Here is a 23758-nt window from a genome sequence, read left to right as displayed (position 1 = left end):
GCAGCACCGTAGATGTGTCTAGAGGTAATCACGTGACTTGTAGTAAGTCAGAAAGTGAAAGACACATATCGTATGATATCACTTATAGGTGTTACCTAAAAATTGATACCAGGGCAGATATTTCCGCGGAGAAGGGCAATCACAGATTCATTAAACAAACTTATGGTTCACCAATGGAAAGGTGTGAGGATTCGATACATTACGATATTGGGGTTAACAGACATATACAAACACAGGTGAAATATATCATCACCAAAGACCTATGGAATACCAAGAGAAGACTACTCAACATTCTATCATAACGTACATGGGAAAAGGATCCCAGGAAGAAGAGACATATATATATATATATATATATATATATATATATATATATATATATATATATATATATATGTGTGTGTGTGTGTGTGTGTGTGTAAAAGAAACACATCTTGCACACGTACAACAAGCCGAACGTTGTAATCAAACTTGCTGTAATAAAAAATAAAAATAAATAAATTAAAAACACGAACAAGAAGTAGTGAGGCAAACCTGAGGGGCTTTCTCCTGGCACATTCCATTCTAAATTCCAATCCAGAACGCGACTTCCACTGAGGCTCTGCTGCCCTAGTAACCAGATTTGGTAAGGGAGAACTGCTGCCACCTTGTGGCCGTTTCACACAATAGCAGCTTTAATCCCAGCGCTAATGGTCAGTTGATATTCACAATCATTGCAGGCCTGTAAATGACACCTGCCCTGAAAACAAATCCTGGGGTCATATATCGACCAAAAAATTCAAAAGACGTCCATATTTCCAAACGACAGTTTCAAGAGGCATATTTGACGCACATTAGTGTTCTGCTTCTTTTGCTTTCTTTCTTTCTTTGTTAAAAAAACGGGAATGGAAAAAGGCAACCCTCAGAATGGGCGAAAACGTTCGCAAACGAATCAATGGACAAAGGTTTAAGCTCCAATATATATAAACAGCACATGCAGCTTAATATTAATAAAACAAACAACCCAATACAAAAATGGGCAGAAGGTCTAAATAGGCATTTCTTCAAAGAAGACACAGAGATGGCCAAGACGCACATGGAAAGCTGCTCAACATCACTAATTATTAGAGAAATGCAAATCAAAACGACAATGAGGTATGACCTCACACCTCTTAGAATCGGCATCATCAGAAAATCTACAAACCACAAATTCTGGGGAGGGTGTGGACAAAAGGAACCCTCTTCCACTACTGGTGGGAATGTAAATTGATACAGTCACTGGGGAGAACAGTATGGAGGTTCCTTTAAAATACTAAAAAGAGAATTACCATAGGATCCAGCAATCCCACTTCTGGGCATATACCCAGAGAAAACCATAAATCAAAAAGACACATTCACCACAATGCTCATTGCAGCCCTATTTACAATAGCCAGGTAATGGAAGCAACCTAAATGCCCACAGACAGACGAATGGATAAAGATGTGGTACATATATAAAATGGAATATTACTCAGCCATAAAAAGGAATGGAACTGGGTCATTTGTAGAGAAGTCGATGGATCTAGAGACTGTCATACAGAGTGAAGTAATTCAGAAAGAGGAAAACAAATATTGTATATTAATGCCTACATGTGGAACCTAGACAAATGGTACAGATGAACTGGTTTGCAGGGCAGAAATAGAGACACAGAGGTAGAGAACAAACGTATGGACACCAAGTGGGGGAAGCAATGGGGGGGGTGGTGGTGGTGGGATGAGTTGGGAGATTGGGATTGACCTGTATTCATGTATATGCATAAAAGAGATAACTAATAATAACCTGCTTTATAAAAAAAAATAAATAAAATTAAATTTCAATTTTTTTTCAATATAAAATTTAAAAATAAAACAGAAAAAAGTTCTTCCATTCACACAGATGTATTTATAGGAATGAATTATTTCCATGCTTATATCTATAAATGCATAAAAGAGGAATAAAATCTAACTTGAACCCAAAAAGGAAAAGAAAATCCCTGAACCCAACAGTTATACAGAGGAAAACCCTATCAAGGCACTAGCTCCAGCGGGAAACAATTCTGAAATTGGTCAGAGGTGGGGAATCATCTCCCATACATCCAGCAGCCCCCCCCCACCATGCGAGGAGCGTCCTCCTTGCAAAGCTGGGGAACCGTACCGAGGCGTCTGTGAGTAAACGTGAGCTGAGCCCCAGGCCAGCTGCTGCTGAACTGTTCCCACCCTTCCCAGGTAAATCACCTGAATATGTACAAGGGCTTGAAAGCCTAGAGGAAGGGCCGTGGAGCCACACCAGCGACAGTACACAGGCCCACTTGGTGCCTGCAGGCCAGCCAGGATGGTCCTGGCCCCGGGCGCTCTTCTGGAAGCTTTCCATTTCCCTGCCTGAGATACCCCTCCTGTCCCGGCCCCCACTCCTTTTTTTCCTTCCTCACCTCAGCCCGGAGAGAAATTCCAGCGGAAGTTATGGGTGACACATCCTCTTCTTTACAGGTGGCAGCCTGGCCACTCCTGCAGAAAGTCCAGCAGAGCCCCACTCACACCGGGCCACCAACAAAGCCGTGGACCCTCACACCCTCCCACCAGCACAGCCCCGAGACTGCTGACGGGGCAGAGGATATGGAGTCAGGCCCAGCTGCAGGGGCTATTGCTGCCTGGAGCGCTGTTTCTATTGCCCTCAACCCAGGCACACCTGGGGAGGGCTTGCCGGCAGGGTCAGGCTGCCCAGGTCAGCTAACCCTCAGCCCTCAGGGCATCACATTGCAGAAAATGGACCTCTCAAAGACAGAATATTAGCCAAGGACAAAAGGGACGCAATGCCATGTGCAGCACCGTAGATGTGTCTAGAGGTAATCACGTGACTTGTAGTAAGTCAGAAAGTGAAAGACACATATCGTATGATATCACTTATAGGTGTTACCTAAAAATTGATACCAGGGCAGATATTTCCGCGGAGAAGGGCAATCACAGATTCATTAAACAAACTTATGGTTCACCAATGGAAAGGTGTGAGGATTCGATACATTACGATATTGGGGTTAACAGACATATACAAACACAGGTGAAATATATCATCACCAAAGACCTATGGAATACCAAGAGAAGACTACTCAACATTCTGTCATAACGTACATGGGAAAAGGATCCCAGGAAGAAGAGACATATATATATATATATATATATATATATATATATATATATATATATATATATATATATATATATGTGTGTGTGTGTGTGTGTGTGTGTGTGTAAAAGAAACACATCTTGCACACGTACAACAAGCCGAACGTTGTAATCAAACTTGCTGTAATAAAAAATAAAAATAAATAAATTAAAAACACGAACAAGAAGTAGTGAGGCAAACCTGAGGGGCTTTCTCCTGGCACATTCCATTCTAAATTCCAATCCAGAACGCGACTTCCACTGAGGCTCTGCTGCCCTAGTAACCAGATTTGGTAAGGGAGAACTGCTGCCACCTTGTGGCCGTTTCACACAATAGCAGCTTTAATCCCAGCGCTAATGGTCAGTTGATATTCACAATCATTGCAGGCCTGTAAATGACACCTGCCCTGAAAACAAATCCTGGGGTCATATATCGACCAAAAAATTCAAAAGACGTCCATATTTCCAAACGACAGTTTCAAGAGGCATATTTGACGCACATTAGTGTTCTGCTTCTTTTGCTTTCTTTCTTTCTTTGTTAAAAAAACGGGAATGGAAAAAGGCAACCCTCAGAATGGGCGAAAACGTTCGCAAACGAATCAATGGACAAAGGTTTAAGCTCCAATATATATAAACAGCACATGCAGCTTAATATTAATAAAACAAACAACCCAATACAAAAATGGGCAGAAGGTCTAAATAGGCATTTCTTCAAAGAAGACACAGAGATGGCCAAGACGCACATGGAAAGCTGCTCAACATCACTAATTATTAGAGAAATGCAAATCAAAACTACAATGAGGTATGACCTCACACCTCTTAGAATCGGCATCATCAGAAAATCTACAAACCACAAATTCTGGGGAGGGTGTGGACAAAAGGAACCCTCTTCCACTACTGGTGGGAATGTAAATTGATACAGTCACTGGGGAGAACAGTATGGAGGTTCCTTTAAAATACTAAAAAGAGAATTACCATAGGATCCAGCAATCCCACTTCTGGGCATATACCCAGAGAAAACCATAAATCAAAAAGACACATTCACCACAATGCTCATTGCAGCCCTATTTACAATAGCCAGGTAATGGAAGCAACCTAAATGCCCACAGACAGACGAATGGATAAAGATGTGGTACATATATAAAATGGAATATTACTCAGCCATAAAAAGGAATGGAACTGGGTCATTTGTAGAGAAGTCGATGGATCTAGAGACTGTCATACAGAGTGAAGTAATTCAGAAAGAGGAAAACAAATATTGTATATTAATGCCTACATGTGGAACCTAGACAAATGGTACAGATGAACTGGTTTGCAGGGCAGAAATAGAGACACAGAGGTAGAGAACAAACGTATGGACACCAAGTGGGGGAAGCAAAGGGGTGGTGGTGGTGGGATGAGTTGGGAGATTGGGATTGACCTGTATTCATGTATATGCATAAAAGAGATAACTAATAATAACCTGCTGTATAAAAAAAATAAATAAAATTAAATTTCAATTTTTTTCAATATAAAATTTAAAAATAAAACAGAAAAATGTTCTTCCATTCAAACAGATGTATTTATAGGAATGAATTATTTCCATGCTTATATCTATAAATACATAAAAGAGGAATAAAATCTAACTTGAACCCAAAAAGGAAAAGAAAATCCCTGAACCCAACAGTTATACAGAGGAAAACCCTATCAAGGCACTAGCTCCAGCGGGAAACAATTCTGAAATTGGTCAGAGGTGGGGAATCATCTCCCATACATCCAGCAGCCCCCCCCCCACCATGCGAGGAGCGTCCTCCTTGCAAAGCTGGGGAACCGTACCGAGGCGTCTGTGAGTAAACGTGAGCTGAGCCCCGGGCCAGCTGCTGCTGAACTGTTCCCACCCTTCCCAGGTAAAACACCTGAATATGTACAAGGGCTTTAAAGCCTAGAGGAAGGGCCGTGGAGCCACACCAGCGACAGTACACAGGCCCACTTGGTGCCTGCAGGCCAGCCAGGATGGTCCTGGCCCCGGGCGCTCTTCTGGAAGCTTTCCATTTCCCTGCCTGAGATACCCCTCCTGTCCCGGCCCCCACTCCTTTTTTTCCTTCCTCACCTCAGCCCGGAGAGAAATTCCAGCGGAAGTTATGGGTGACACATCCTCTTCTTTACAGGTGGCAGCCTGGCCACTCCTGCAGAAAGTCCAGCAGAGCCCCACTCACACCGGGCCACCAACAAAGCCGTGGACCCTCACACCCTCCCACCAGCACAGCCCCGAGACTGCTGACGGGGCAGAGGATATGGAGTCAGGCCCAGCTGCAGGGGCTATTGCTGCCTGGAGCGCTGTTTCTATTGCCCTCAACCCAGGCACACCTGGGGAGGGCTTGCCGGCAGGGTCAGGCTGCCCAGGTCAGCTAACCCTCAGCCCTCAGGGCATCACATTGCAGAAAATGGACCTCTCAAAGACAGAATATTAGCCAAGGAAAAAAGGGACGCAATGCCATGTGCAGCACCGTAGATGTGTCTAGAGGTAATCACGTGACTTGTAGTAAGTCAGAAAGTGAAAGACACATATCGTATGATATCACTTATAGGTGTTACCTAAAAATTGATACCAGGGCAGATATTTCCGCGGAGAAGGGCAATCACAGATTCATTAAACAAACTTATGGTTCACCAATGGAAAGCTGTGAGGATTCGATACATTACGATATTGGGGTTAACAGACATATACAAACACAGGTGAAATATATCATCACCAAAGACCTATGGAATACCAAGAGAAGACTACTCAACATTCTGTCATAACGTACATGGGAAAAGGATCCCAGGAAGAAGAGACATATATATATATATATATATATATGTGTGTGTGTGTGTGTGTGTGTGTGTGTGTAAAAGAAACACATCTTGCACACGTACAACAAGCCGAACGTTGTAATCAAACTTGCTGTAATAAAAAATAAAAATAAATAAATTAAAAACACGAACAAGAAGTAGTGAGGCAAACCTGAGGGGCTTTCTCCTGGCACATTCCATTCTAAATTCCAATCCAGAACGCGACTTCCACTGAGGCTCTGCTGCCCTAGTAACCAGATTTGGTAAGGGAGAACTGCTGCCACCTTGTGGCCGTTTCACACAATAGCAGCTTTAATCCCAGCGCTAATGGTCAGTTGATATTCACAATCATTGCAGGCCTGTAAATGACACCTGCCCTGAAAACAAATCCTGGGGTCATATATCGACCAAAAAATTCAAAAGACGTCCATATTTCCAAACGACAGTTTCAAGAGGCATATTTGACGCACATTAGTGTTCTGCTTCTTTTGCTTTCTTTCTTTCTTTGTTAAAAAAACGGGAATGGAAAAAGGCAACCCTCAGAATGGGCGAAAACGTTCGCAAACGAATCAATGGACAAAGGTTTAAGCTCCAATATATATAAACAGCACATGCAGCTTAATATTAATAAAACAAACAACCCAATACAAAAATGGGCAGAAGGTCTAAATAGGCATTTCTTCAAAGAAGACACAGAGATGGCCAAGACGCACATGGAAAGCTGCTCAACATCACTAATTATTAGAGAAATGCAAATCAAAACTACAATGAGGTATGACCTCACACCTCTTAGAATCGGCATCATCAGAAAATCTACAAACCACAAATTCTGGGGAGGGTGTGGACAAAAGGAACCCTCTTCCACTACTGGTGGGAATGTAAATTGATACAGTCACTGGGGAGAACAGTATGGAGGTTCCTTTAAAATACTAAAAAGAGAATTACCATAGGATCCAGCAATCCCACTTCTGGGCATATACCCAGAGAAAACCATAAATCAAAAAGACACATTCACCACAATGCTCATTGCAGCCCTATTTACAATAGCCAGGTAATGGAAGCAACCTAAATGCCCACAGACAGACGAATGGATAAAGATGTGGTACATATATAAAATGGAATATTACTCAGCCATAAAAAGGAATGGAACTGGGTCATTTGTAGAGAAGTCGATGGATCTAGAGACTGTCATACAGAGTGAAGTAATTCAGAAAGAGGAAAACAAATATTGTATATTAATGCCTACATGTGGAACCTAGACAAATGGTACAGATGAACTGGTTTGCAGGGCAGAAATAGAGACACAGAGGTAGAGAACAAACGTATGGACACCAAGTGGGGGAAGCAAAGGGGTGGTGGTGGTGGGATGAGTTGGGAGATTGGGATTGACCTGTATTCATGTATATGCATAAAAGAGATAACTAATAATAACCTGCTGTATAAAAAAAATAAATAAAATTAAATTTCAATTTTTTTCAATATAAAATTTAAAAATAAAACAGAAAAATGTTCTTCCATTCAAACAGATGTATTTATAGGAATGAATTATTTCCATGCTTATATCTATAAATACATAAAAGAGGAATAAAATCTAACTTGAACCCAAAAAGGAAAAGAAAATCCCTGAACCCAACAGTTATACAGAGGAAAACCCTATCAAGGCACTAGCTCCAGCGGGAAACAATTCTGAAATTGGTCAGAGGTGGGGAATCATCTCCCATACATCCAGCAGCCCCCCCCCCCACCATGCGAGGAGCGTCCTCCTTGCAAAGCTGGGGAACCGTACCGAGGCGTCTGTGAGTAAACGTGAGCTGAGCCCCGGGCCAGCTGCTGCTGAACTGTTCCCACCCTTCCCAGGTAAAACACCTGAATATGTACAAGGGCTTTAAAGCCTAGAGGAAGGGCCGTGGAGCCACACCAGCGACAGTACACAGGCCCACTTGGTGCCTGCAGGCCAGCCAGGATGGTCCTGGCCCCGGGCGCTCTTCTGGAAGCTTTCCATTTCCCTGCCTGAGATACCCCTCCTGTCCCGGCCCCCACTCCTTTTTTTTCCTTCCTCACCTCAGCCCGGAGAGAAATTCCAGCGGAAGTTATGGGTGACACATCCTCTTCTTTACAGGTGGCAGCCTGGCCACTCCTGCAGAAAGTCCAGCAGAGCCCCACTCACACCGGGCCACCAACAAAGCCGTGGACCCTCACACCCTCCCACCAGCACAGCCCCGAGACTGCTGACGGGGCAGAGGATATGGAGTCAGGCCCAGCTGCAGGGGCTATTGCTGCCTGGAGCGCTGTTTCTATTGCCCTCAACCCAGGCACACCTGGGGAGGGCTTGCCGGCAGGGTCAGGCTGCCCAGGTCAGCTAACCCTCAGCCCTCAGGGCATCACATTGCAGAAAATGGACCTCTCAAAGACAGAATATTAGCCAAGGAAAAAAGGGACGCAATGCCATGTGCAGCACCATAGATGAGTCTAGAGGTAATCACGTGACTTGTAGTAAGTCAGAAAGTGAAAGACACATATCGTATGATATCACTTATAGGTGTTACCTAAAAATTGATACCAGGGCAGATATTTCCGCGGAGAAGGGCAATCACAGATTCATTAAACAAACTTATGGTTCACCAATGGAAAGCTGTGAGGATTCGATACATTACGATATTGGGGTTAACAGACATATACAAACACAGGTGAAATATATCATCACCAAAGACCTATGGAATACCAAGAGAAGACTACTCAACATTCTGTCATAACGTACATGGGAAAAGGATCCCAGGAAGAAGAGACATATATATATATATATATATATATATATATATATGTGTGTGTGTGTGTTTGTGTGTGTGTAAAAGAAACACATCTTGCACATGTACAACAAGCCGAACGTTGTAATCAAACTTGCTGTAATAAAAAATAAAAATAAATAAATTAAAAACACGAACAAGAAGGAGTGAGGCAAACCTGAGGGGCTTTCTCCTGGCACATTCCATTCTAAATTCCAATCCAGAACGCGACTTCCACTGAGGCTCTGCTACCCTAGTAACCAGATTTGGTAAGGGAGAACTGCTGCCACCTTGTGGCCGTTTCACACAATAGCAGCTTTAATCCCAGCGCTAATGGTCAGTTGATATTCACAATCATTGCAGGCCTGTAAATGACACCTGCCCTGAAAACAAATCCTGGGGTCATATATCGACCAAAAAATTCAAAAGACGTCCATATTTCCAAACGACAGTTTCAAGAGGCATATTTGACGCACATTAGTGTTCTGCTTCTTTTGCTTTCTTTCTTTCTTTGTTAAAAAAACGGGAATGGAAAAAGGCAACCCTCAGAATGGGCAAAAACGTTCGCAAACGAATCAATGGACAAAGGTTTAAGCTCCAATATATATAAACAGCACATGCAGCTTAATATTAATAAAACAAACAACCCAATACAAAAATGGGCAGAAGGTCTAAATAGGCATTTCTTCAAAGAAGACACAGAGATGGCCAAGACGCACATGGAAAGCTGCTCAACATCACTAATTATTAGAGAAATGCAAATCAAAACTACAATGAGGTATGACCTCACACCTCTTAGAATCGGCATCATCAGAAAATCTACAAACCACAAATTCTGGGGAGGGTGTGGACAAAAGGAACCCTCTTCCACTACTGGTGGGAATGTAAATTGATACAGTCACTGGGGAGAACAGTATGGAGGTTCCTTTAAAATACTAAAAAGAGAATTACCATAGGATCCAGCAATCCCACTTCTGGGCATATACCCAGAGAAAACCATAAATCAAAAAGACACATTCACCACAATGCTCATTGCAGCCCTATTTACAATAGCCAGGTAATGGAAGCAACCTAAATGCCCACAGACACACGAATGGATAAAGATGTGGTACATATATAAAATGGAATATTACTCAGCCATAAAAAGGAATGGAACTGGGTCATTTGTAGAGAAGTCGATGGATCTAGAGACTGTCATACAGAGTGAAGTAATTCAGAAAGAGGAAAACAAATATTGTATATTAATGCCTACATGTGGAACCTAGACAAATGGTACAGATGAACTGGTTTGCAGGGCAGAAATAGAGACACAGAGGTAGAGAACAAACGTATGGACACCAAGTGGGGGAAGCAATGGGGGGGGTGGTTGTGGGATGAGTTGGGAGATTGGGATTGACCTGTATTCATGTATATGCATAAAAGAGATAACTAATAATAACCTGCTGTATAAAAAAAATAAATAAAATTAAATTTCAATTTTTTTCAATATAAAATTTAAAAATAAAACAGAAAAATGTTCTTCCATTCAAACAGATGTATTTATAGGAATGAATTATTTCCATGCTTATATCTATAAATACATAAAAGAGGAATAAAATCTAACTTGAACCCAAAAAGGAAAAGAAAATCCCTGAACCCAACAGTTATACAGAGGAAAACCCTATCAAGGCACTAGCTCCAGCGGGAAACAATTCTGAAATTGGTCAGAGGTGGGGAATCATCTCCCATACATCCAGCAGCCCCCCCCCCCACCATGCGAGGAGCGTCCTCCTTGCAAAGCTGGGGAACCGTACCGAGGCGTCTGTGAGTAAACGTGAGCTGAGCCCCGGGCCAGCTGCTGCTGAACTGTTCCCACCCTTCCCAGGTAAAACACCTGAATATGTACAAGGGCTTCAAAGCCTAGAGGAAGGGCCGTGGAGCCACACCAGCGACAGTACACAGGCCCACTTGGTGCCTGCAGGCCAGCCAGGATGGTCCTGGCCCCGGGCGCTCTTCTGGAAGCTTTCCATATCCCTGCCTGAGATACCCCTCCAGTCCCGGCCCCCACTCCTTTTTTTCCTTCCTCACCTCAGCCCGGAGAGAAATTCCAGCGGAAGTTTTGGGTGACACATCCTCTTCTTTACAGGTGGCAGCCTGGCCACTCCTGCAGAAAGTCCAGCAGAGCCCCACTCACACCGGGCCACCAACAAAGCCGTGGACCCTCACACCCTCCCACCAGCACAGCCCCGAGACTGCTGACGGGGCAGAGGATATGGAGTCAGGCCCAGCTGCAGGGGCTATTGCTGCCTGGAGCGCTGTTTCTATTGCCCTCAACCCAGGCACACCTGGGGAGGGCTTGCCGGCAGGGTCAGGCTGCCCAGGTCAGCTAACCCTCAGCCCTCAGGGCATCACATTGCAGAAAATGGACCTCTCAAAGACAGAATATTAGCCAAGGAAAAAAGGGACGCAATGCCATGTGCAGCACCGTAGATGTGTCTAGAGGTAATCACGTGACTTGTAGTAAGTCAGAAAGTGAAAGACACATATCGTATGATATCACTTATAGGTGTTACCTAAAAATTGATACCAGGGCAGATATTTCCGCGGAGAAGGGCAATCACAGATTCATTAAACAAACTTATGGTTCACCAATGGAAAGCTGTGAGGATTCGATACATTACGATATTGGGGTTAACAGACATATACAAACACAGGTGAAATATATCATCACCAAAGACCTATGGAATACCAAGAGAAGACTACTCAACATTCTGTCATAACGTACATGGGAAAAGGATCCCAGGAAGAAGAGACATATATATATATATATATATATATATATGTGTGTGTGTGTGTGTGTGTGTGTGTGTGTTTGTGTGTGTGTAAAAGAAACACATCTTGCACATGTACAACAAGCCGAACGTTGTAATCAAACTTGCTGTAATAAAAAATAAAAATAAATAAATTAAAAACACGAACAAGAAGGAGTGAGGCAAACCTGAGGGGCTTTCTCCTGGCACATTCCATTCTAAATTCCAATCCAGAACGCGACTTCCACTGAGGCTCTGCTACCCTAGTAACCAGATTTGGTAAGGGAGAACTGCTGCCACCTTGTGGCCGTTTCACACAATAGTAGCTTTAATCCCAGCGCTAATGGTCAGTTGATATTCACAATCATTGCAGGCCTGTAAATGACACCTGCCCTGAAAACAAATCCTGGGGTCATATATCGACCAAAAAATTCAAAAGACGTCCATATTTCCAAACGACAGTTTCAAGAGGCATATTTGACGCACATTAGTGTTCTGCTTCTTTTGCTTTCTTTCTTTCTTTGTTAAAAAAACGGGAATGGAAAAAGGCAACCCTCAGAATGGGTGAAAACGTTCGCAAACGAATCAATGGACAAAGGTTTAAGCTCCAATATATATAAACAGCACATGCAGCTTAATATTAATAAAACAAACAACCCAATACAAAAATGGGCAGAAGGTCTAAATAGGCATTTCTTCAAAGATGACACAGAGATGGCCAAGACGCACATGGAAAGCTGCTCAACATCACTAATTATTAGAGAAATGCAAATCAAAACTACAATGAGGTATGACCTCACACCTCTTAGAATCGGCATCATCAGAAAATCTACAAACCACAAATTCTGGGGAGGGTGTGGACAAAAGGAACCCTCTTCCACTACTGATGGGAATGTAAATTGATACAGTCACTGGGGAGAACAGTATGGAGGTTCCTTTAAAATACTATAAAGAGAATTACCATAGGATCCAGCAATCCCACTTCTGGGCATATACCCAGAGAAAACCATAAATCAAAAAGACACATTCACCACAATGCTCATTGCAGCCCTATTTACAATAGCCAGGTAATGGAAGCAACCTAAATGCCCACAGACAGACGAATGGATAAAGATGTGGTACATATATAAAATGGAATATTACTCAGCCATAAAAAGGAATGGAACTGGGTCATTTGTAGAGAAGTCGATGGATCTAGAGACTGTCATACAGAGTGAAGTAATTCAGAAAGAGGAAAACAAATATTGTATATTAATGCCTACATGTGGAACCTAGACAAATGGTACAGATGAACTGGTTTGCAGGGCAGAAATAGAGACACAGAGGTAGAGAACAAACGTATGGACACCAAGTGGGGGAAGCAATGGGGGGGGTGGTGGTGGTGGGATGAGTTGGGAGATTGGGATTGACCTGTATTCATGTATATGCATAAAAGAGATAACTAATAATAACCTGCTGTATAAAAAAAATAAATAAAATTAAATTTCAATTTTTTTTCAATATAAAATTTAAAAATAAAACAGAAAAAAGTTCTTCCATTCAAACAGATGTATTTATAGGAATGAATTATTTCCTTGCTTATATCTATAAATACATAAAAGAGGAATAAAATCTAACTTGAACCCAAAAAGGAAAAGAAAATCCCTGAACCCAACAGTTATACAGAGGAAAACCCTATCAAGGCACTAGCTCCAGCGTGAAACAATTCTGAAATTGGTCAGAGGTGGGGAATCATCTCCCATACATCCAGCAGCCCCCCCCCCACCATGCGAGGAGCGTCCTCCTTGCAAAGCTGGGGAACCGTACCGAGGCATCTGTGAGTAAACGTGAGCTGAGCCCCGGGCCAGCTGCTGCTGAACTGTTCCCACCCTTCCCAGGTAAAACACCTGAATATGTACAAGGGCTTGAAAGCCTAGAGGAAGGGCCGTGGAGCCACACCAGCGACAGTACACAGGCCAACTTGGTGCCTGCAGGCCAGCCAGGATGTTCCTGGCCCCGCGCACTCTTCTGGAAGCTTTCCATTTCCCTGCCTGAGATACCCCTCCAGTCCCGGCCCCCACTCCTTTTTTTCCTTCCTCACCTCAGCCCGGAGAGAAATTCCAGCGGAAGTTTTGGGTGACACATCCTCTTCTTTACAGGTGGCAGCCTGGCCACTCCTGCAGAAAGTCCAGCAGAGCCCCACTCACACCGGGCCACCAACAAAGCCGTGGACCCTCACACCCTCCCACCAGCACAGCCCCGAGACTGCTGACGGGGCAGAGGATATGGAATCAGGCCCAGCTGCAGGGGCTATTGCTGCCTGGAGCGCTGTTTCTATTGCCCTCAACCCAGGCACACCTGGGGAGGGCTTGCCGGCAGGGTCAGGCTGCCCAGGTCAGCTAACCCTCAGCCCTCAGGGCATCACATTGCAGAAAATGGACCTCTCAAAGACAGAATATTAGCCAAGGAAAAAAGGGACGCAATGCCATGTGCAGCACCGTAGATGTGTCTAGAGGTAATCACGTGACTTGTAGTAAGTCAGAAAGTGAAAGACACATATCGTATGATATCACTTATAGGTGTTACCTAAAAATTGATACCAGGGCAGATATTTCCGCGGAGAAGGGCAATCACAGATTCATTAAACAAACTTATGGTTCACCAATGGAAAGCTGTGAGGATTCGATACATTACGATATTGGGGTTAACAGACATATACAAACACAGGTGAAATATATCATCACCAAAGACCTATGGAATACCAAGAGAAGACTACTCAACATTCTGTCATAACGTACATGGGAAAAGGATCCCAGGAAGAAGAGACATATATATATATATATATATATATATATATATGTGTGTGTGTGTGTGTGTGTGTGTGTGTTTGTGTGTGTGTAAAAGAAACACATCTTGCACACGTACAACAAGCCGAACGTTGTAATCAAACTTGCTGTAATAAAAAATAAAAATAAATAAATTAAAAACACGAACAAGAAGGAGTGAGGCAAACCTGAGGGGCTTTCTCCTGGCACATTCCATTCTAAATTCCAATCCAGAACGCGACTTCCACTGAGGCTCTGCTACCCTAGTAACCAGATTTGGTAAGGGAGAACTGCTGCCACCTTGTGGCCGTTTCACACAATAGCAGCTTTAATCCCAGCGCTAATGGTCAGTTGATATTCACAATCATTGCAGGCCTGTAAATGACACCTGCCCTGAAAACAAATCCTGGGGTCATATATCGACCAAAAAATTCAAAAGACGTCCATATTTCCAAACGACAGTTTCAAGAGGCATATTTGACGCACATTAGTGTTCTGCTTCTTTTGCTTTCTTTCTTTCTTTGTTAAAAAAACGGGAATGGAAAAAGGCAACCCTCAGAATGGGCAAAAACGTTCGCAAACGAATCAATGGACAAAGGTTTAAGCTCCAATATATATAAACAGCACATGCAGCTTAATATTAATAAAACAAACAACCCAATACAAAAATGGGCAGAAGGTCTAAATAGGCATTTCTTCAAAGAAGACACAGAGATGGCCAAGACGCACATGGAAAGCTGCTCAACATCACTAATTATTAGAGAAATGCAAATCAAAACTACAATGAGGTATGACCTCACACCTCTTAGAATCGGCATCATCAGAAAATCTACAAACCACAAATTCTGGGGAGGGTGTGGACAAAAGGAACCCTCTTCCACTACTGGTGGGAATGTAAATTGATACAGTCACTGGGGAGAACAGTATGGAGGTTCCTTTAAAATACTAAAAAGAGAATTACCATAGGATCCAGCAATCCCACTTCTGGGCATATACCCAGAGAAAACCATAAATCAAAAAGACACATTCACCACAATGCTCATTGCAGCCCTATTTACAATAGCCAGGTAATGGAAGCAACCTAAATGCCCACAGACAGACGAATGGATAAAGATGTGGTACATATATAAAATGGAATATTACTCAGCCATAAAAAGGAATGGAACTGGGTCATTTGTAGAGAAGTCGATGGATCTAGAGACTGTCATACAGAGTGAAGTAATTCAGAAAGAGGAAAACAAATATTGTATATTAATGCCTACATGTGGAACCTAGACAAATGGTACAGATGAACTGGTTTGCAGGGCAGAAATAGAGACACAGAGGTAGAGAACAAACGTATGGACACCAAGTGGGGGAAGCAATGGGGGGGGTGGTGGTGGTGGGATGAGTTGGGAGATTGGGATTGACCTGTATTCATGTATATGCATAAAAGAGATAACTAATAATAACCTGCTGTATAAAAAAAATAAATAAAATTAAATTTCAATTTTTTTTCAATATAAAATTTAAAAATAAAACAGAAAAAAGTTCTTCCATTCAAACAGATGTATTTATAGGAATGAATTATTTCCTTGCTTATATCTATAAATACATAAAAGAGGAATAAAATCTAACTTGAACCCAAAAAGGAAAAGAAAATCCCTGAACCCAACAGTTATACAGAGGAAAACCCTATCAAGGCACTAGCTCCAGCGTGAAACAATTCTGAAATTGGTCAGAGGTGGGGAATCATCTCCCATACATCCAGCAGCCCCCCCCCCCACCATGCGAGGAGCGTCCTCCTTGCAAAGCTGGGGAACCGTACCGAGGCATCTGTGAGTAAACGTGAGCTGAGCCCCGGGCCAGCTGCTGCTGAACTGTTCCCACCCTTCCCAGGTAAAACACCTGAATATGTACAAGGGCTTGAAAGCCTAGAGGAAGGGCCGTGGAGCCACACCAGCGACAGTACACAGGCCAACTTGGTGCCTGCAGGCCAGCCAGGATGGTCCTGGCCCCGGGCACTCTTCTGGAAGCTTTCCATTTCCCTGCCTGAGATACCCCTCCTGTCCCGGCCCCCACTCCTTTTTTTCCTTCCTCACCTCAGCCCGGAGAGAAATTCCAGCGGAAGTTATGGGTGACACATCCTCTTCTTTACAGGTGGCAGCCTGGCCACTCCTGCAGAAAGTCCAGCAGAGCCCCACTCACACCGGGCCACCAACAAAGCCGTGGACCCTCACACCCTCCCACCAGCACAGCCCCGAGACTGCTGACGGGGCAGAGGATATGGAGTCAGGCCCAGCTGCAGGGGCTATTGCTGCCTGGAGCGCTGTTTCTATTGCCCTCAACCCAGGCACACCTGGGGAGGGCTTGCCGGCAGGGTCAGGCTGCCCAGGTCAGCTAACCCTCAGCCCTCAGGGCATCACATTGCAGAATATGGACCTCTCAAAGACAGAATATTAGCCAAGGAAAAAAGGGACGCAATGCCATGTGCAGCACCGTAGATGTGTCTAGAGGTAATCACGTGACTTGTAGTAAGTCAGAAAGTGAAAGACACATATCGTATGATATCACTTATAGGTGTTACCTAAAAATTGATACCAGGGCAGATATTTCCGCGGAGAAGGGCAATCACAGATTCATTAAACAAACTTATGGTTCACCAATGGAAAGGTGTGAGGATTCGATACATTACGATATTGGGGTTAACAGACATATACAAACACAGGTGAAATATATCATCACCAAAGACCTATGGAATACCAAGAGAAGACTACTCAACATTCTGTCATAACGTACATGGGAAAAGGATCCCAGGAAGAAGAAACATATATATATATATATATATATATATATATATATATATATATATATATATATGTGTGTGTGTGTGTGTGTGTGTGTGTAAAAGAAACACATCTTGCACACGTACAACAAGCCGAACGTTGTAATCAAACTTGCTGTAATAAAAAATAAAAATAAATAAATTAAAAACACGAACAAGAAGTAGTGAGGCAAACCTGAGGGGCTTTCTCCTGGCACATTCCATTCTAAATTCCAATCCAGAACGCGACTTCCACTGAGGCTCTGCTGCCCTAGTAACCAGATTTGGTAAGGGAGAACTGCTGCCACCTTGTGGCCGTTTCACACAATAGCTGCTTTAATCCTAGCGCTAATGGTCAGTTGATATTCACAATCATTGCAGGCCTGTAAATGACACCTGCCCTGAAAACAAATCCTGGGGTCATATATCGACCAAAAAATTCAAAAGACGTCCATATTTCCAAACGACAGTTTCAAGAGGCATATTTGACGCACATTAGTGTTCTGCTTCTTTTGCTTTCTTTCTTTCTTTGTTAAAAAAACGGGAATGGAAAAAGGCAACCCTCAGAATGGGCAAAAACGTTCGCAAACGAATCAATGGACAAAGGTTTAAGCTCCAATATATATAAACAGCACATGCAGCTTAATATTAATAAAACAAACAACCCAATACAAAAATGGGCAGAAGGTCTAAATAGGCATTTCTTCAAAGAAGACACAGAAATGGCCAAGACGCACATGGAAAGCTGCTCAACATCACTAATTATTAGAGAAATGCAAATCAAAACTACAATGAGGTATGACCTCACACCTCTTAGAATCGGCATCATCAGAAAATCTACAAACCACAAATTCTGGGGAGGGTGTGGACAAAAGGAACCCTCTTCCACTACTGGTGGGAATGTAAATTGATACAGTCACTGGGGAGAACAGTATGGAGGTTCCTTTAAAATACTAAAAAGAGAATTACCATAGGATCCAGCAATCCCACTTCTGGGCATATACCCAGAGAAAACCATAAATAAAAAGACACATTCACCACAATGCTCATTGCAGCACTATTTACAATAGCCAGGTAATGGAAGCAACCTAAATGCCCACAGACAGACGAATGGATAAAGATGTGGTACATATATAAAATGGAATATTACTCAGACATAAAAAGGAATGGAACTGGGTCATTTGTAGAGAAGTCGATGGATCTAGAGACTGTCATACAGAGTGAAGTAATTCAGAAAGAGGAAAACAAATATTGTATATTAATGCCTACATGTGGAACCTAGACAAATGGTACAGATGAACTGGTTTGCAGGGCAGAAATAGAGACACAGAGGTAGAGAACAAACGTATGGACACCAAGTGGGGGAAGCAATGGGGGGTGGTGGTGGTGGGATGAGTTGGGAGATTGGGATTGACCTGTATTCATGTATATGCATAAAATAGATAACTAATAATAACCTGCTGTATAAAAAAAATAAATAAAATTAAATTTCAATTTTTTTCAATATAAAATTTAAAAATAAAACAGAAAAAAGTTCTTCCATTCACACAGATGTATTTATAGGAATGAATTATTTCCATGCTTATATCTATAAATACATAAAAGAGGAATAAAATCTAACTTGAACCGAAAGAGGAAAAGAAAATCCCTGAACCCAACACTTATACAGAGAAAACCCTATCAAGGCACTAGCTCCAGCGGGAAACACTTCTGAAATTGGTCAGATGTGGGGAATCATCTCCCATACATCCAGCAGCCCCCCCACACCATGAGAGGAGCGTCCTCCTTGCAAAGCTGGGGAATCGTACCGAGGCGTCTGTAAGTAAACGTGAGCTGAGCCTCGGGCCACCTGCTGCTGAACTGTTCCCACCCTTCCCAGGTAAAACACCTGAATATGTACAAGGGCTTGAAAGCCTAGAGGAAGGGCCGTGGAGCCACACCAGCGACAGTACACAGGCCCACTTGGTGCCTGCAGGCCAGCCAGGATGGTCCTGGCCCCGGGCGCTCTTCTGGAAGCTTTCCATTTCCCTGCCTGAGATACCCCTCCTGTCCCGGCCCCCACTCCTTTTTTTCCTTCCTCACCTCGGCCCGGAGAGAAATTCCAGCGGAAGTTATGGGTGACACATCCTCTTCATTACAGGTTGCAGCCTGGCAACTCCTGCAGAAAGTCCAGCAGAGCCCCACTCACACCGGGCCACCAACAAAGCCGTGGACCTTCACACCCTCCCACCAGCACAGCCCCGAGACCGCTGACGGGGCAGAGGATATGGAGTCAGGCCCAGCTGCAGGGGCTATTGCTGCCTGGAGCGCTGTTTCTATTGCCCTCAACCCAGGCACACCTGGGGAGGGCTTGCCGGCAGGGTCAGGCTGCCCAGGTCAGCTAATCCTCAGCCCTCAGGGCATCACATTGCAGAAAATGGACCTCTCAAAGAATATTAGCCAAGGAAAAAAGGGACGCAATGCCATGTGCAGCACCGTAGATGTGTCTAGAGGTAATCACGTGACTTGTAGTAAGTCAGAAAGTGAAAGACACATATCGTATGATATCACTTATAGGTGTTACCTAAAAATTGATACCAGGGCAGATATTTCCGCGGAGAAGGGCAATCACAGATTCATTAAACAAACTTATGGTTCACCAATGGAAAGCTGTGAGGATTCGATACATTACGATATTGGGGTTAACAGACATATACAAACACAGGTGAAATATATCATCACCAAAGACCTATGGAATACCAAGAGAAGACTACTCAACATTCTGTCATAACGTACATGGGAAAAGGATCCCAGGAAATAGAGACATATATATATATGTGTAAAAGAAACACATCTTGCACACGTACAACAAGCCGAACGTTGTAATCAAACTTGCTGTAATAAAAAATAAAAATAAATAAATTAAAAACACGAACAAGAAGTAGTGAGGCAAACCTGAGGGGCTTTCTCCTGGCACATCACATTCTAAATTCCAATCTAGAACGCGACTTCCATTGAGGCTCTGCTGCCCTAGTAACCAGATTTGGTAAGGGAGAACTGCTGCCACCTTGTGGCCGTTTCACACAATAGCAGCTTTAATCCCAGCGCTAATGGTCAGTTGATATTCACAATCATTGCAGGCCTGTAAATGACACCTGCCCTGAAAACAAATCCTGGGGTCATATATCGACCAAAAAATTCAAAAGACGTCCATATTTCCAAACGACAGTTTCAAGAGGCATATTTTACGCACATTAGTGTTCTGCTTCTTTTGCTTTCTTTCTTTCTTTGTTAAAAAAAAAGGGAATGGAAAAAGGCAACACTCAGAATGGGCAAAAACGTTCGCAAACGAATCAATGGACAAAGGTTTAAGCTCCAATATATATAAACAGCACATGCAGCTTAATATTAATAAAACAAACAACCCAATACAAAAATGGGCAGAAGATCTAAATAGACGTTTCTTCAAAGAAGTCACAGAGACGGCCAAGACGCACATGAAAAGCTGCTCAACATCACTAATTATTAGAGAAATGCAAATCGAAACGACAATGAGGTATGACCTCACACCTGTTAGAATCGGCATCATCAGAAAATCTACAAACAACAAATTCTGGGGAGGGTGTGGACAAAAGGAACCCTCTTCCAATATTGGTGGGAATGTAAATTGATACAGTCACTATGGAGAACAGTACGGAGGTTCCTTTAAAAAACTAAAAAGAGAATTACCATAGGATCCAGCAATCCCACTTCTGGGCATATACCCAGAGAAAACCATAAATCAAAAAGACACATTCACCACAATGTTCATTGCAGCACTATTTACAATAGCCAGGTAATGGAAGCAACCTAAATGCCCACAGACAGACGAATGGATAAAGATGTGGTACATATATAAATGGAATATTACTCAGCCATGAAAAGGAATGAAACTGGGTTATTTTTAGAGAAGTCGGTGGATCTAGAGACTGTCATACCGAGTGAAGTAAGTCAGAAAGAGAAAAACAAATATTGTATATTAATGCATATATGTGGAACCTAGAAAAATGGTACAGATGACCTGGTTTGCAGGGCAGAAATAGAGACACAGAGGTAGAGAACAAACGTACGGACACCAAGTGGGGGAAGCCATGGGGTGGTGGTGGTGGGATGCGTTGGGAGATTGGGACTGACCCGTATACATATATATGCATAAAATAGATAACTAATAATAACCTGCTGTATAGAATAATAAATAATATTATATTTCAAAATTTTTAAAAATAAAATTTAAAAGTAAAACAGAGAAAAGTTCTTCCATTCACACAGATGTATTTATATGAATGAATTATTTCCTTGCTTATATCTATAAATACATAAATCAGGAACAAAATGTAATTGGAACGAAATAAGAAAAAAAAAAACCCTGAACCTAACAGTTATACAGAGGAAAACCCTACTACGGCACTTTCTTCAGCGGTAAACAATTCTGAAATTGGTCAGAGGTGGGGAATCATCTCCCATACAGCCAGCAGCCCAGCCCCCCCACGCAAGGAGCCTCCTCATTGCAAAGCTGGGGGACCGTGCCAAGGCCTCTGTGAGGAAACGTGAGCTGAGCCCCAGGCCAGCTGTTGCTGAACTGTTCCCACCCTTCCCAGGTAAAACTCTTGAATATGCACAAAGGCTTGAAAGCTTAGAGGAAGGGCCGTGGAGCCACACCAGCGACAGTACACAGACCCACTTGGTGCCTGCAGGCCAGCCAGGATGGTCCTGGCCCCGGGCGCTCTTCTGGAAGCTTTCCATTACCCTGCCTGAGATACCCCTCCTGTCCCGGCCCCCACTCATTTTTTTCCTTCCTCACCTCAGTCCGGAGAGAAATTCCAGTGTACGTTGTGGGTGACACATACTCTTTTTTACAGTTGGCAGCCTGGCAACTCCTTCGCAAAGTCCAGCAGAGCCCCACTCACACCGGGCCACAAACAAAGCAGTGGACCCTCACACCCTCCCACCAGCACAGCCGCGAGACTGCTGACGGGGCAGAGAATATGGAGTCAGGCCCAGCTGCAGGGGCTATTGCTGCCTGGAGCGCTGTTTCTATTGCCCTCAACCCAGGCACACCGGGGAGGGCTTGCCGGCAGGGTCAGGCTGCACAGGTCCGCTAATCCTCAGCCCTCAGGGATTCACATTGAAGTAAATGGACCTCGCTAAGACAGAATATTAGCCAAGGAGAAAAAGGACACAATGCCATTTGCAGCACCGTAGATGAGTCTAGATGTAATCACGTGACTTGTGGTAAGTCAGAAAGTGAAAGACACATATCTTATGATATCACTTATAGGTGTTACCTAAAAATGGATACCAGGGCAGATATTTCCACGGAGAAGGGCAATCACAGATTCACTAAACAAACTTATGGATCACCAATGGAAAGGTGTGAGGATTGGATTCATTACGATATTGGGGTTAACAGACATATACAAACACAGGCGAAATATATAATCACCAAAGACCTACGGGATACCAAGAGAAGACTACTCAACATTCTGTCATAACATACATGGGGAAAGGATCCCAGGAAGAACAGACATATGTATATGTGTAAAAGAACCACATCTTGCACACCTACAACAAGCCAAACGTTGTCATCAAACTTGCTGTAATAAAAAATAAAAAATTAAATTAAAAACACGAACAAGAAGTAGTGAGACAAACTTGAGGGGCTTTCTCCTGGCACATTCCATTCTAAATTCCAATCCAGAACACGACTTTCATTGAGGCTCTGTTGCCCTAGTAACCAGATTTGGTAAGGGAGAACTGCTGCCACCTTGTGGCCGTTTCACACAATAGCAGCTTTAATCCCAGCGCTAATGTTCAGTGGATATTCAAAATCATTGCAGGCCTGTAAATGATACCTGCCCTGAGAACAAATCCTGGGGTCATATATCGACCAAAAAATTCAAAAGACGTCCATATTTCAAAACGACAGTTTCAAGAGGCATATTTTACGCACATTAGTGTTCTGCTTCTTTTGCTTTCTTTCTTTTTTGGTTAAAAATACGGGAATGGAAAAAGGCAACCCTCAGAATGGGTGGAAACGTTCGCAAACGAATCAATGGACAAAGGTTTAATCTCCAATATATATAAACAGCTCACGCAGCTTAATATTAATAAACCTAACAACCCATTACAAAAATGGGCTGAAGATCTAAATAGACGTTTCTTCAAAGAAGTCACAGAGACGGCCAAGACGCACATGAAAAGCTGCTCAACATCACTAATTATTAGAGAAATGCAAATCGAAACGACAATGAGGTATGACCTCACACCTGTTAGAATCGGCATCATCAGAAAATCTACAAACCACAAATTCTGGGGAGGGTGTGGACAAAAGGAACCCTCTTCCACTATTGGTGGGAATGTAAATTGATACAGTCACTATGGAGAACAGTACGGAGGTTCCTTTAAAAATCTAAAAAGAGAATTACCATAGGAACCAGCAATCCCACTTCTGGGCATATACCCAGAGAAAACCATAAATCAAAAAGACACATTCACCACAATGTTCATTGCAGCACAATTTACAATAGCCAGGTAATGGAAGCAACCTAAATGCCCACAGACAGACGAATGGATAAAGATGTGGTACATATATAA

General features: G+C 43.0%; 1 long non-coding RNA gene across 1 annotated transcript in view; it reads right to left on the bottom strand.

Moving 5' to 3' along the window:
- LOC309811342 overlaps positions 1 to 21763 on the bottom strand; it is a 358642-nt gene extending 336879 nt beyond the window's left edge. Inside the window, exon 1 of the long non-coding RNA XR_014295135.1 lies at positions 21530 to 21763. This is a non-coding gene — a long non-coding RNA (uncharacterized lncRNA). The remainder of the gene's footprint in view (positions 1 to 21529) is intronic.
- Between the last annotated feature and the right edge of the window lie 1995 nt (positions 21764 to 23758).

Source organism: Mesoplodon mirus, assembly GCF_964341445.2.
Source record: "Mesoplodon mirus genome assembly, chromosome: 10".
Classification (NCBI taxonomy): Eukaryota; Metazoa; Chordata; class Mammalia; order Artiodactyla; family Ziphiidae; genus Mesoplodon; species Mesoplodon mirus.
This window is presented reverse-complemented; position numbering and strand designations above follow the sequence as displayed.